Here is a 13901-nt window from a genome sequence, read left to right on the forward strand (position 1 = left end):
CGCTGGTAAGTGTGGCTGACTGGGGCAAAACATTTCCAGCCTCTAAAGAAGGGTAAGTTCCTGGAGGTCTTGTTACATGCTGGGTTATGTTAATTGCCATACCTACATCTGAACCTCCCAGGGTAGGACCACAGCAGGGAGTGCTTGTGCCTCAGGGTAGTGTTTAGGATTAAGTCTCCACAGAGGCTCTGGCAAGAGAGCAGATAGTGTGATCTTTCCTCTGGGAAGCATGGCAAAGCCTTTCCCGGGGAGCCAACACAGCCCCAGCTCCCCCCAGCACCCCCCAGCACCCCGTGGCTCAGCACTGGCACAGACATCCCTGCACACCTGCGATGCTCAGCTTGGGGCTGTGGAGTGTCTTCATGCTACGTCATGGTGTGGCTTAATATATAATCCTAAAAGAGCTCACCTGGTGACATCTTTATCTTGAATGCAGCAGCAGCCGGTGTGTGCTATTTTCAGCCTTGCAGGCTTGTTTTGAGCATCTCTCCTGCTGTTTCTTGAGTTGAAGCCCCAGACGAGTTCATCCCAAAGGGAATAACAGCACTGCCTCAGGTGAGCACACAGGAATGTGTTCAGAGCAGGGAAGGAGCCCACTGGTCTGTCCTGACTCACTCCCAAACACCAGCTGCGAGACAGGACCAGCAGCTTACCCTGCTCCAGCAGCCCTCATGTGTTTGGACAGGCAGGGGTTGTACTGGTTTATGATGGAATAATGCCAGGCTTGGAACTGGAGGCACCGTGCCCCACACCCTCTCTTCTTGCCTCAGACAGGCACTAGTGATCAACTATTGTCGTATCATTTTAAATAGGGGAGGTTTATTAGAATCCCCTGTAAATCAGGCCTGAAATTACCACTGTGGATTTGCAATAAGCCTGAGTCCTGCTGAACAGCTCATACTGCTCCTGCTTGAAATTCCTATTTTAAAACCACTTTTGCAACTCCCCCATGAAGGCAGCTCGATTTGTAGCTGTACACCAGGACGCAGCACGGCCAGCCAAGCTGGGAGAGGCTCTTTCCCTTTAATGACAGCCATCTGCAGGTTCCTATAACTTAGCAATGTTCCCAGCCATGATTTATGGAGGGTGCTTAGCTTTACGGTACAATCTTTACTATTTTACAGGGTTCCTTTTTTTCTCAGTTAAATGTTGTTTTCTGAATAATTCCAAGCTGCCAGTAGGTTTACAGAGGAGAAAACTGGAATGAATCTCTCCTTGCTTTTATTTACTCCTATTTGAGTACTGTGTTTCTGCATCCATTTTGGAGATTTACAATGGTATTAAGGTTGCTTCCCTCATCCTCATTTTATAGATTTCTGCTGCAATCATTTTGAAAACCAGAAAGCTGACAGGAAAATTACGAAATTAGATATCATGTTCCTGTTCCTTCCAGTGCCCTGATGAAGAAGGGGAGAAGAAAAATCAACTGAAGGCATAATAAATAACATTATATATCCTGGAGTCCCCTCACTGATGCTGGCACTTTCTCTGGGCATCCCACTGCATCCCATCCCACCAGCACTGCTCTGACCCCATGAACATTGGGCTGTACCTGCAGCTGTTGAGGCAGCAGTCGTCCAAGTGCCAAGTTCACAGGCTAATTGCTCATCTAATTTTAATTGCTAATGGTGGCCCATGGAGCAGCAGCTCCCTGTGCTGAAGTTATCTCAGCCTATTGTTCAAGTTTATTGAAAATAATTGCCCCAGAAAGAGAAAAATATTGGTGGTGAGCATCAGCTCTGGGGACAACGGTGTAGTGGCTTATCATATATGACCTGAAACACCATCTCCATCACCACCAACACCTGAGGGCAGAGGAGTCTCATAAGCATACGGAGGACAGCAGACAGAGGCTCTCCTGCAGCTCACTGCACACAGGAGTTGCACTAGCTTGCTCCAGCATCACCCACTCTCCAGAAAAACAACCTCTAAATCAACCTTTCAAATCATTCATGCGATTGTATGGGCCAAACTTAGGCCTTTCCAATCAAAATGAGCACGCAGAGCCTTTCCAAAAGGGGTGGCTTATCCAGTTATGAGCAAAAGCTGGTGATCTCATGGGGGAGCTTGTACCACCAGCAGCCAGAGGCAATCCATAGCATGGGCAAAATTCACCTAGGGAAGGTTTCTGCTGTATGTGTTAGTTGTCACAGGCAAAACAAAAATTTTGGAAATCATTCCAGGTCACAAAGTGACCTATTTCTTCTGACTTCTTCCCACTTTGGGTTACAAAGACGGGTATTCTACATAGTTTCCCACTCCTGCACTAGTGAAGTGCTGACTAGGAAAAGGGCTTTCCTTGCTCATTTTACCCCAGATATGGAATTTTCCACCTCTCTAAAATCTGGCTCATCATTTTGTGCAATACAGTACCCTTGATTCAGGCTGAGAACAGGTATTTTCATTGAAACAGGGTGAGCATCCATTCTGTCTTTCCTCTTCTTTATGGAAACATCTGTGAAACGAAGCAACCGAACACTGCAAAATGTTGAAATTGCACAGGGAGGGAAATTCTGAAATTGCATACTACAAAAATGCCATTTCCATTTAGCCCCCTGAGTATCATGTATTTAAAGTATCATTTTGGTTTCATGGGCTCAACCTTTGTACATTAGAAATTATGATTTCATGTTAATACATGAAACAGTATCATATACAAATAAACCCAAACCCAGCTCTTTACTGTATGTGTTCTTTATTTTTTGTATATTTTTATCCCACAAAATGAGTGTTTAAAACTCATTTAAATGCTAATATGAATTATTTTCATTGAGTGACTTGCACTTAGATTTGACACCTGATGTTCTGATGGGCAACATCAGAACATTTTTTAGTGCTGTAACTACACTGGATATAAAATATAAAGATGGAAATGTAGGGGGAAAATGCAATATAAATAGAAAAATGATGGAGTAAAGAAAAATCAAATGGGCTGCTGGCTGCAGTGCAGGGACCCAGCTGTCCCAGAGAGGCAGCCAGCTGGGCAGCAGGCAAGGAGGCCAGGCAGATGTCTGGCTTCTGCAGTTGGCTTTGATGGCATTGATGTGTCCCCACAGAGCATCTTGATACCATCGAATCAGCGTTTTCCAACAGAAAGTAGCTCAGGAAACTATTCTGATGGAAAACTGTTGATGCACTTCACTGGCTGCTGATCATGCTGATCATGATTAATTCCATAGATTAATATCAGAAGGCATCCATAAGGGTCATCGAGTCCAACCCCTGCTCCTTGCAAGACTACCTAACACTGAATCACACAGCTCAGAGCATCCTCCAAATGCTCCTTGAACTCTGACAGGCCTGGTGCTGTGAGAGCCTGTTCCAGGGTCTGACTGTCCTCCTAGTGAAGAAGCCTTTCCTTTCCTGAACTTCTGATACAGCCTCATCACATTTCCTCCTGACCTATAACTGGCCAGCAGCTCTCCCTCCACTGAGGAAGCTGTAGGCTGTGGTGAAGTTTCCCTCAGCCTGCTCTTCTCCAGGCTGAACAAACCAAGTGTCCTCCTCCAAGTCTTGCCCTTGAAGCCTTTCACCATCTCGGTTTCCCTCCTCTGGACACACTCTGAGCTGAGTGCTGCACTTCCAAATAAAATAAGAAATAAATAAACAAGCCCTCTCCTCCCCAAACAGGCCTTTGTATTTCTCCCTCTTGCATTACAAGCAGTGACCACCCCTATCCACCTTCATATCACTCAGGATGGGGCAGGCCTTTCCCCCGTCCCCTTTGGTCATGCCCTTTCCAAGCAAGTGCCCTGAACATATGGAGCTTTTTGGGTCACAGAGGTTGTTTCCTATGTCCAAAATTTTTTGCCTTCCCTTTTCCTCCTCTTGTAGTCCTGCAGCCTTTCTGCAATGGGTCACCAGACCTGCAGGCAGGATCAGAGGTGTGGGTGTGCAGGGATTTAGCCTTGGCATGGTGGTGCTCCTCATTCTTGGAGCCCTCCTCCATCCTCTCCATGGCCATGAGGATGGTGCCAGCCTCTGGAGAAGAGCAGCTGCAAAGGCTCCAGCACATTTTCCTGCTTAAGGGCAAGTCCTAATTCAAAGCTCATCATTCTGGGTGTGTGGGCAGACCTGTTTTAGCAAGGGCATTAATTTGCACTTATCAGTACTGAATTTCACCTGCCAGTTCATATCACCCTGCTACTTATTTCTGTAAGATCCTTCTGCAAACCTCTGCTTTAGGTATGGCTACTCTGGACAAATCTGTGTCAGCTGCAAACTTCACCATCTCACTACTTGTCTCTTTGTTCCAGGTCATTTTGGAATATGCTGACAGTGTCCAGCACAGGCACCTGCAGGATTGCTATTCTAATTTCCACACACTGTTAAAATTGATATAGGACATTTTTCCTAGCCCTTGTTTCCTATGTGTAATCAGTCCATAGAAGATTAATCTTGTGAAAATCCAGTCCCATTAAGCCCTTTCAGTGATTCTCTTCTGTGCTTCAGCCCTGCTGGCTGCTTTCTGGTGCATTTGCCTGCTTTTGGAAGCATTAAATAGACAATCTCTGCTTGTAGGTAGAATAGTAAAGGTCACTTGTCTTGGTTTATTTTAAACTTTTTAATTTAATTCCTTCCCATTTCATCTAAATCTGTTTCCTCATTCTCCTCCAGCTTCTTCATTTAAAATGAAATATATCCGTGGTAGGATGGTTTTTCCAAAGGGATGCTGAATTTGATAACAGACAGTAGTAGAGCAGCTCATCAGTACTTACATCTCAAATAGGGTCCTCAGGAATAAATCAAGATCTGATCCTCCTCACCTGGTCTCTCTAATTGGTGTCTGCCCCCCCCCCCCCCCAAAAAAAAAAAAAAAAAAAAAAAAAGACACTTATGGTACTTCCAAACCTGGTCTGTGAGTGATCACCCCACATGACATGGCCAACTATGGTGAAAACTGAACTCTCCCTTTCTGGGTGGGACATTTCCTTCACACAAATTCTGAAAGTCTGTAGGATTTTAAAGGCTCTGATAAAAGCCTTGGCATGAGGAAGCTGGGAAGGAGATCTCACACTTGCCTTGGCAAAGCCAAGCCCTAAAGCACGGGGCAGGTGGGCAGGAGTGTCCCACAGGTGAGCGTTCAGCACCCACCTCCCAACCAGCCTGGCAGGGCTTCTCTATACTGACCTGTTTGGAATGAGAATTGATTTTCAGACAATCACATTGTTAATCCTGTTGGATCACTGAGTGACTGCATTATTTTCTTCTCTGGCTGCTTGCAAGCACTTCAGCAAAGCTGGATCCTACTCCAATGAGTGCTCAGCTGTGTCCAGAGTTCCTGTTAGAGACCTGGGAGAGATGGGAAGGGGCTATGGCACTGGGAAACAGGCAGTGAAATACTATACAAATCCTTTCTAGTAAATCAGATTTAATACTTTTATGCTATTACAAGCTCCATTGAAAATAGTGCAAAAACTCTTAGTAAATCTGTCCCCTAGGTGCCTTATATCTGTATTTATTCTGTCTTTTGAAATTCGTCCATTTACCCAGTTCAGTTTTTGCTTCTGGGTGTTAGTTTTTATCCAACATGATTTAATTTTATACTGGGGATTGGGTTTAAAGCTTGCACCATGATATCTAAATAAGTTCATTAAATGCTCTAAGTTTCTCTGGTTACAAGTATAAATTCATCAGCATGGAAATAATGACATCTTAAACCTATTAAATTTAAAATATCTTTATGCTCAACCCCAGAGCTCAGATATGCCAGCCAATGATAATCAAATGCCACCCGACCACTCAAAAATTCCAGAGAAGAGAAAATGAGCTGGTTTGAGGATGCCTGCGAGGCAAATCAGGCTGTCAAAATCCTATCATTCTTGGGAGGAATTTACATAGCTCATATTAAACTCACCAGAGCGACTGGAAACCTGGAGTAATTAAATGCTGCAGGGGGAGGCAGGATGCTGGATGTGCCCTAGCCAGGAGGTCCCTGCAAAAGAAGGAGATTCAGGAAGGGTCCCCAAGGAACCGGGGTGCCCTTGGGACTGGGGAAGCTCTGAGCTGGGAGCAGTGAAAGAGAGAGGAGATTTGGGTGGTCAGGGTGGTGAGTAGGTGGGCAGATGTCCAAGGGAGAAAGGCAGAAATCTCTCTGGGCTTAGGAAAAACCCTTGGCTTCCCACCCAGCACCCTGATTCCTCCCCCTGCATGGGCTGACAGGGCTTTACATCCTCCTGTCCTGCTGCCTCATAGCACAGCCCTCTGCACACTTATTGCTCCCAGATTTCAGAAAGAAAACACTGCTTTATTTACATAAAGAGAACTGGGAGCTACTCCCAGCTCACTGGTTTGCTCCTTTCTCCATGGCAGATGGGCCTGGCTCCAGCCACCCGAGGCACAGGAGCAGGTGAGCCGGGGAGGCTGGAGACAGAACACCATCCCTGATTTTCTCAGGCATCCCTGGGTTGCAATAAATGAGGGCAGAAGCAGCTGTCCCTGTCCAAATCACTGGTCCCCAGCCCCAGAGCACAACTGCACTGCAGGGTGTTTAAAAGGTGATGGCTTTTGTTTCACAGAGGTTGGCAGCAGATAGACTCTGTCACTGCAGCAAGTGTGAGGGACCTTAATCCTCCTCTTATTGACATGACATATTGTAATGGCTTCTTTGGTTACCTATCAAGTCACTGTGTACTTAGAAAGCTTTAATCTGTAGATTATTTACTCAACAGACTGTAAAGGCTTCGCATAATAGCACATAACAGCTTCCAGCAGTTACAGCCTATTGTGTCATGGGGAGTTTGTGTTGATTCCCCCCACCCAAATCGAACACAAGGCACCTAAGCAGCAATAAGAAGAATAGAAACCCCTTTCCCCCACAAACCAGAGAACTGGATTGCCTCTATCACCTCTCCCCTGGATTTCACTCTGCTCCATCTCCCTTCAGTGCAGACACTCTTTTGGACTCTCCCTGTCCTATCTGTGAATTTTCACAACACCTGTAGGAATTCTACAAACCTTGAGATTTCTGTCCCACTACTCAAAGTGGCTAAAACTGGGCAGGAATCTCACAGATACCAGAGGCTGAGTGTACAGTATCCACATCCCACTTGTGTTCAGCAAACATATTAAACCGACTTTCTTGCCCACCTTCCTTACCTGGTAGTGAAAGTTGCACCATGATAAGTCTTAATAAAAAAGGAAAACAGTATATTCAAGATTCTACATGCCAGGTTTGACATGGGTGTTGCACATCTAGGAGATGTGTAAGTGTTGGTTGTAGCAGACAGAGCCTAAAAGACTCTAATTTTACTGTTCTAGCAATGACAGTAATGCCAGAACATCAGAATACTGGCCATTCTCTGAGAAAAGGGAACCATGTGGATGGGATTTCTTAAAGGCATTTTTAATTTTCATTGTCTTTAAGATGTTCATAATTTAAAGGACATTCCCCACCAGGTGAAAACAACATTAATTTTGAGCCTAACTCCTCCAAATCGATTTGATTTAAAACATAGCTAATTAATTAAAAACACTCAACAATGCCCCTTTAATGTTTAACCAAAGAGCACACCATACTCCAGCTGAGCTGCTAAATGTTTATATCTTATTAGCAGGCTTCCCAAAGCTTAGAGAAAAGGATTTCCATGCAAGTTCTCACTCCCATCTTTTAATTACACCTAAACAACTCAGCTCATTATAATTCTACTACAAACATTGCTCTCAAAAGCATCCTGCAACATGTATTTAGCAGGTACCACCAATACTTACTCCCACACCCATACTTGCATGCATTTCTCCGTTTTAAAGTGGCAATTGCTCAGCAAAAGATCTCAGAAAGTTACCCTGCTCACCACTTCTGGCACAGCGAGCAGTTTGGAATTAATTGCCAACATGAAATAAATACAGCGTGAAGACGTGCATTAAAACCAAGTTATAATTAAGCAATATGGAGATTTGTGCCTGGTAATCAATAAGCTCGGGGAACTTGGATGTATCTGGGGCTGTGGGCGGCATGGGGAAAGGGTGTGAACGGCTCTCCCTTGTGGGGTGTTTCACCATCTGCTCCCCACTGTTTTCCCCAGAGAAGCTGTCCCAGCCGGCTGAGAGCTGGCTGCGCGCTGCGGTACCCCCGCAGAGCTTGCCTCTTCCAGCCACCCCCTGCCTTCGGGCATCTGTCCCCATAGCAGCACCCTGCCCAGCCACCCTGGAACACCCCCCAGCCACAGCCCCCTGCAGCTCCCACTCAGGGGTTCAAAGTGAGGAGCAGAGCCCTCAGAGCCACAATTCTGCATCTCTCTGGGGCGAGAAGAGGCCAGTGCTGCTCTGCTGTGCAAGGGCGTGGCTGGACTTCGAGCATTTCCCATGGTATTTTTCCACCTTAACAAATTCCTCCCAGCTTGCAGATGGTTAGTCATGCAAAGCAGAAATAACACCAAATTCAATCATCAAGAGTCATCAGATTGGACCTCACTTCTTAGCTCAGCCTGGGGACTGGGATGATAATTTGCTTGAGATTAAGGAGTCATTTTTGAAAATGTAAACAACATCTTGCCATGTGCTGGCCTTTTTCTGTTTACAGGGTTTGATTTCACGCCTGAAAAACAAGCCTATTGCATCATCCTGGTGGAGGGATTCTGCAAGAAAGTGTTGGCTGAGTGAGGAAAATCACTAATGCCAGCTCAGAAGTCCTAATTGCCCCAAATGAATTGCAAGCTAAAATAGTCTGGCCCAGTTACTAGCAACCATCATACCCATAAGAGTTTGGCATGGCAGCACAGAGGGAAGGCTTCATGTCAGACACCATTCTCCACCCTCTCCCTTTCCCTGTTGCTTTTCTGAACAATTCCATTAGGATTTATGCTGTTGATGTGGGATTATTTCCGATACTTCTATTTCTTGTTCAAATGTATAGAAATTAATTTTCTGGTCATAATTTCAGTACCTCTGGGACATTAGCAGGCTGGAAGTAAAAATAGAACGTCATTACAGTGTCAGGTAATGCGGATGAGTGTGACTAATAACCTGAGTGTCATTGATTTAATAATCTAATAATGTCTCTGCACACTCAGCGCTCAGACTCACTGAGTGAAGATAAAGATTTAAGCCCGGCTGAAGCTGCAGATAAGAATCAGCACCTCAGCTTTAGGGATCAGAACCAATGATAAGCAACACACGGCTGGTAGCCAAAAAATTAAAGCAGGGAAAGGAGCTGGCTGGTATCTGCAGCTCAGGCTGCACAGGAGGCAGGTTTTCCATTCCCTGGGGTGACAGCAGCAGGAGGTCACAGCTGCCCACAGGAACACTCATCAAGCTCAAAGAGAGATGCTCACTGTCTAGCAAAGGTCTGGCAGCTCTCAAATAGCTGCTGGCCTGCCAACAGCTTGGTCTATGGTTGTCTAAAATGCAAAGGAAAAGCCCATTAATATCAGCTACAACACCAGCCTGGAGAAATCTGGTCCACAGCCTGGAAGCAGGAGGTGGAGTGAAGCGAGTGGGCTTTCAACTGGGACACAAACCTTCTGACTCGGTGTAATCTGGGTTATTCATTCAGAGAAAAGCTGCCACAACAGCTACCAAGCTCCTTACAGAAAGCTGCAGAAAGGATCTCTTTCCCCTGAGAGCATCCCTTTAGCCAGGCCCATCCTCCACCTCCTCTGATCAGTGGTGCTGGGTCTGGCCCCCCATGCTGCTGATGGATGGTGGTAAAGGTGTTGTTTCACCCTGGCAAGCCCTGGATGAGCTGGGAGATGGATCTCACCCACAGAGTATGAAACCACACAGAAATGCCTGCTAATGAGATATGACACCAGGTTTATTATAATTTGGTTGGAACAGGGACAATCGATCTTCTCAAACTGCCTGTGAAAATCCCATTCCCCAGCAAGGCACCTCTAGGCTTGGCCAGTTTGAGCTCCATATGCTTTATTATTAATGCAGAAAATTTTTCCTGTACCTGGGACTGTGCTGGCACAACAGAGGACAAGTGTACTTTAGGCAAAATCTTTGACTGCAGGAGCTTCAAGCTTCTTACAGTGAGGAAGGTTCTGCAAATAGTTCGGCTTTTTTTTCAGATCATGCTCTGAAGGCCTCATCAGTCTTCCCCAACACCACTTCATCTCAAGTATATTTACTTGTTTCCAGTTAACTTCACCCAGATAACAGGAAAACTCCCTGGGGAGTTGCTATAGAAACACCCGATGGAGACAAGGAGAGATTGGGGCAGCAGAGCCAAAAGATACCGTTAAGATTAAGGGAGATTTTAACTCCCGCTCTGTAAATACAATTTCCCTGGAAAAGTTGCAAAATTAGGAGTTAAAATGGAAAATTTCCTGCATGGTTAGTGATGGGGTCACTGCTGATCACCCCCCCCCCTCCCAGGGAGATTCACCACAATGAAGTAGTGGAAAAGCCTTTTCAGGGATCCTCTCTGAAGGTTTCCAACCTCAGTGAGACTGTTTACTCTCAAAAGGACACGTGAATCCCATCTGCAAAAAGGTGGCTAAATTGTCCCCATATCTTTTCCAGTGCCTGGTGACATTGATAACCCTTTAAGCAAAGCAGTGTCCTTTTGCATAATGATCTGAGAAGGATTAAATGCAAGAAAGAAATATAAGAAGAAGTCAAGGAGCTACCTACCATTAGCAGCTATTTGAGTGTCAGGCAGTTTTGTTTCAGGCGATTTACCAGTGCTTTTGTCCAATCCATTCATTTCACAAAACACTATTATGAAAATAGATATCATTAGAAGCACTTTTTAATACATAAAATAGTCTTTCTTTTTGCAATTCAACTGTGTATTCAATTTTTCTCTTAAATTCTCTTACACTTCCAAGAGTTCAGAAAGCCCCAACAATAAGAAATAGGCATTCTGATCTTCTGAATAAACCAGATTTTTTTGGAACAGTTAGTGTCCTTTCTCTTATTTGATGCTCACACACATAAATACTGAGGGTCATTAGAAATGAATTATCTATGACTGTAAAATAGAATGAGGATTCATCAACTATATTGATTTTTCTCATCTATGTGTATATGTGTAGCTCCTTTGGCAATTAGTCATTAGCTAAACCACTGCTTCATTCCTGTGAACCAAATTTTTGTTGCATTTTCCTTCACTGTATCTGTAAGCTTTTCTTTGCACTGTTTTTCTTTATATGTGGGTTATCAGCCTGGATTTGCAGGGGTATTTCTCTTACAGCCAGCAGGGTGGTTAATTAACACGAGCTCCATAAGCCAAAGGTAGAGCTGCTGGGGGAGCCTAAAGAAAACAAGATCTTCATCAGGAATGGATGTGTGCCTGCCCAAGAGCTCATGGACAGACAGCCAAAAACACATGCAAAATTGTAAAACTCCTAAGGCAAGAAAAAACTAGTTGATGCACACCAAACACCCAAAAGTAATTTGGAAGAAAAAAAAAAACCAGAAACTAAAAACCTCAACAATTTTATATAAAACACACAGACTACAGCCAAGTAACCACCTTTCATATTAATTATCATCCAGGAGATTGGCTGGGCTGACTGGAATCTGTTGGGGGTTTGTGAACACCTTTATCTTAATTGCATTCATGTGGTTGTGGGGTTATTTGATTTGATCTTGAGATATGTGGCACCTGATTTTTATGTGCATTTCTAACAGGTTTGAAGGATGAGCAGAGCAGGGAATGGATTGTGCCTATATGCAGAGTTGTGGAAAACGTTCTTAAGGCCAAGACAAAGTCAGGTGCTAAATCTCATAAAGAAACAGGCAAATTCTGCATCTAATGACTTACCATGTAAACTTGTAGTCAGAAGAGATGATATCAGTTTCTGTGGGTTTTGACCACTACAGAGATGTTCTTTAAAAGGAAGGATAATATGATTAAAATGAATGTAAAACCTCGTAAGAAACATAACTTTCAGGCTTCACTTTTTCAATACTGGGTCTTCTACAACTACTTAGGATACAATAATTTTAAAGCACATTGCTTTCCACTGTAACTACACACAGAGAAAAGAATGCTCATAAAAACTAGCATTTTCCTGAACAACAAAAACATAATTGATCACCAAGCAGCTCCATCACGTGAGCAAACCCTCAGCTGAATCACTCAGCTGTTCCAGGTTCATTACTCGGTATGTTAATGCCCTATGCAATAAACACAACAAATGAAATATGGAATTACTCTAACCACAAATCATTACTAATTGATACAGCAAGATTCAAGGAAAGCTATCACTTGGAACAGCTTCCTGCAAAGTTATCCCTGGATATACTTTCAGGTCTGCATCCTCCCTGCCACAGAAGAGCTTAGTGAGGAAGGGCAGCCTGAGAGACCTATTTATCCCATCTCATCCATCCTGAATTCCATCATTCCATGCTATTCCCAGTCAATTCGATTTCAGTGAACTTAATTGAAATTTTTTTTCTTGATTCTATTTCCCCATGGCTTATTTGTCCTTAAATTCTAGGCTGATCCACAATGATTGTTTAAAACAGGATGCAGCCAAACTCTTCAACTCTACATTGACTGAACACCACATATTATTATGGAAAACATAGCTTATGCCTAAGTTATTCTAATTAATCCATTTACAGGTTATCTTGCTCTTACTTTAGTTTTCTTACTACATGCAAAAGAGCCTGAGGATTTAATAAACTGTTTCCAGTTTTTGTTCAGTTCAGATTGTGCCCATCTCTTCCATGCACAGTCCCTGCCACATAGATCATTTGATAATTGTGAGGATGAGATGGTTGCACCAGTGACCCGTGAGAGCTTGTGGGGCAACACATCACATTTGTAAACCCCTGTGCCTTCTATACAGTAGAAAGTTCCCCAAACTGCTCTTACTTATTTTGAAATAGCACTTTGTGCCTCCCATCAGAGTTATTTAATTTCCAACTGGATTTAAATTAACATGTTTTGTTCATCAAACATTTAACTCTGAAGAAGAAATCAGCTTTTTGCAAAACTGCAGCATGGCCTGTGTGAAACTCTCCTGGCTGTCTTCAGGAAAGAGGAGCAGACCTTATTACCATCCCAGACATACTCAGAGCTTATTGAAGACAAAACCCTAGAGAAGCACATGTGAAAAGACAAAAAAATTCTTCCACATATTAGGTACAAAAATTCAGCTTACATAGTGCAGTGTTCCAGGCACCAATGAAGCTGACTTACCAGCAGTCTTAATCTTGGGGTGAAGTGTCTTAATGTTAAGAATATAAAAGAGAAATTATCCATGCACCTGTGTGGGCAGGATATTGGAGCCTGGCTCGACAGGGCAGTATATAATTCTCCCATTCTCACTGAAAGGTAAAAAGCCTCACATTACAGCTCATCCAGGAATTGCTGACAGAATTTCATTTCTCTTTCCTGCTCTACTTCAGGTAGGAAAAAAAAAAAAATGGGTGAAAGGTTTGAATGGAGACCTTTCCCAGTGATGTACAAGAGCTGGGTGATTATTCCAGCACAAAGGGTAGTGGATCTGCAGGGGCACACTCCTGCCAGCATAGCCCAGGGAAAGCACACAGGACTCCTGGTCTAACCTCTCTGGACTACCCAGGTAAATCTTTAACCACAAGGGTCCATGGTTTTCTCTCTCTCCTTTTAAAATTATATTTCCTTATGGTAATATTTTAATTGTTATTTTTCTGTCGCTGTACCCTGCTTGATGTGCTCCTCACATGAACACTGACTGCCATCCCCTCTGGATTTTAGATTTAAAAGGCACAAACAGAGACTGCTAGCTCAGCACTGTTATTTCAACATAACATTTTCCTTAGGGAAACATCAGCACACAAGGTAAAAAAGAACCCTTAGAAATGTGTTGCCTTTGATTAAGCTTTTTCCTTGTCAGACCATATGAAGAGCTCTGTAGCTGCGTACCAGCATTCCCAGTCCAGGCCGCTCCAGTGCCTCCAAGCTCAGCACAAGATTATTCCCCCATGCCCAAGACAGGGATATCCCAAGTGCTCAGAAG

At 43.9% G+C, this 13901-nt stretch overlaps 1 long non-coding RNA gene across 1 annotated transcript; it reads right to left on the reverse strand.

Annotated features, from left to right (window-relative positions):
* Positions 1-5203: 5203 nt before the first annotated feature.
* Positions 5204-10654, reverse strand: LOC128795121 (uncharacterized). The gene is made up of 3 exons (XR_008433406.1): positions 10579-10654; positions 5858-5935; positions 5204-5292 (listed from the first exon to the last, which is right to left on the reverse strand). It is a non-coding gene; the product is annotated as an uncharacterized LOC128795121 (long non-coding RNA).
* Between the last annotated feature and the right edge of the window lie 3247 nt (positions 10655-13901).

The sequence above is a fragment of the Vidua chalybeata genome, chromosome 14 (genome assembly GCF_026979565.1).
Source record: "Vidua chalybeata isolate OUT-0048 chromosome 14, bVidCha1 merged haplotype, whole genome shotgun sequence".
Taxonomy (NCBI): Eukaryota; Metazoa; Chordata; class Aves; order Passeriformes; family Viduidae; genus Vidua; species Vidua chalybeata.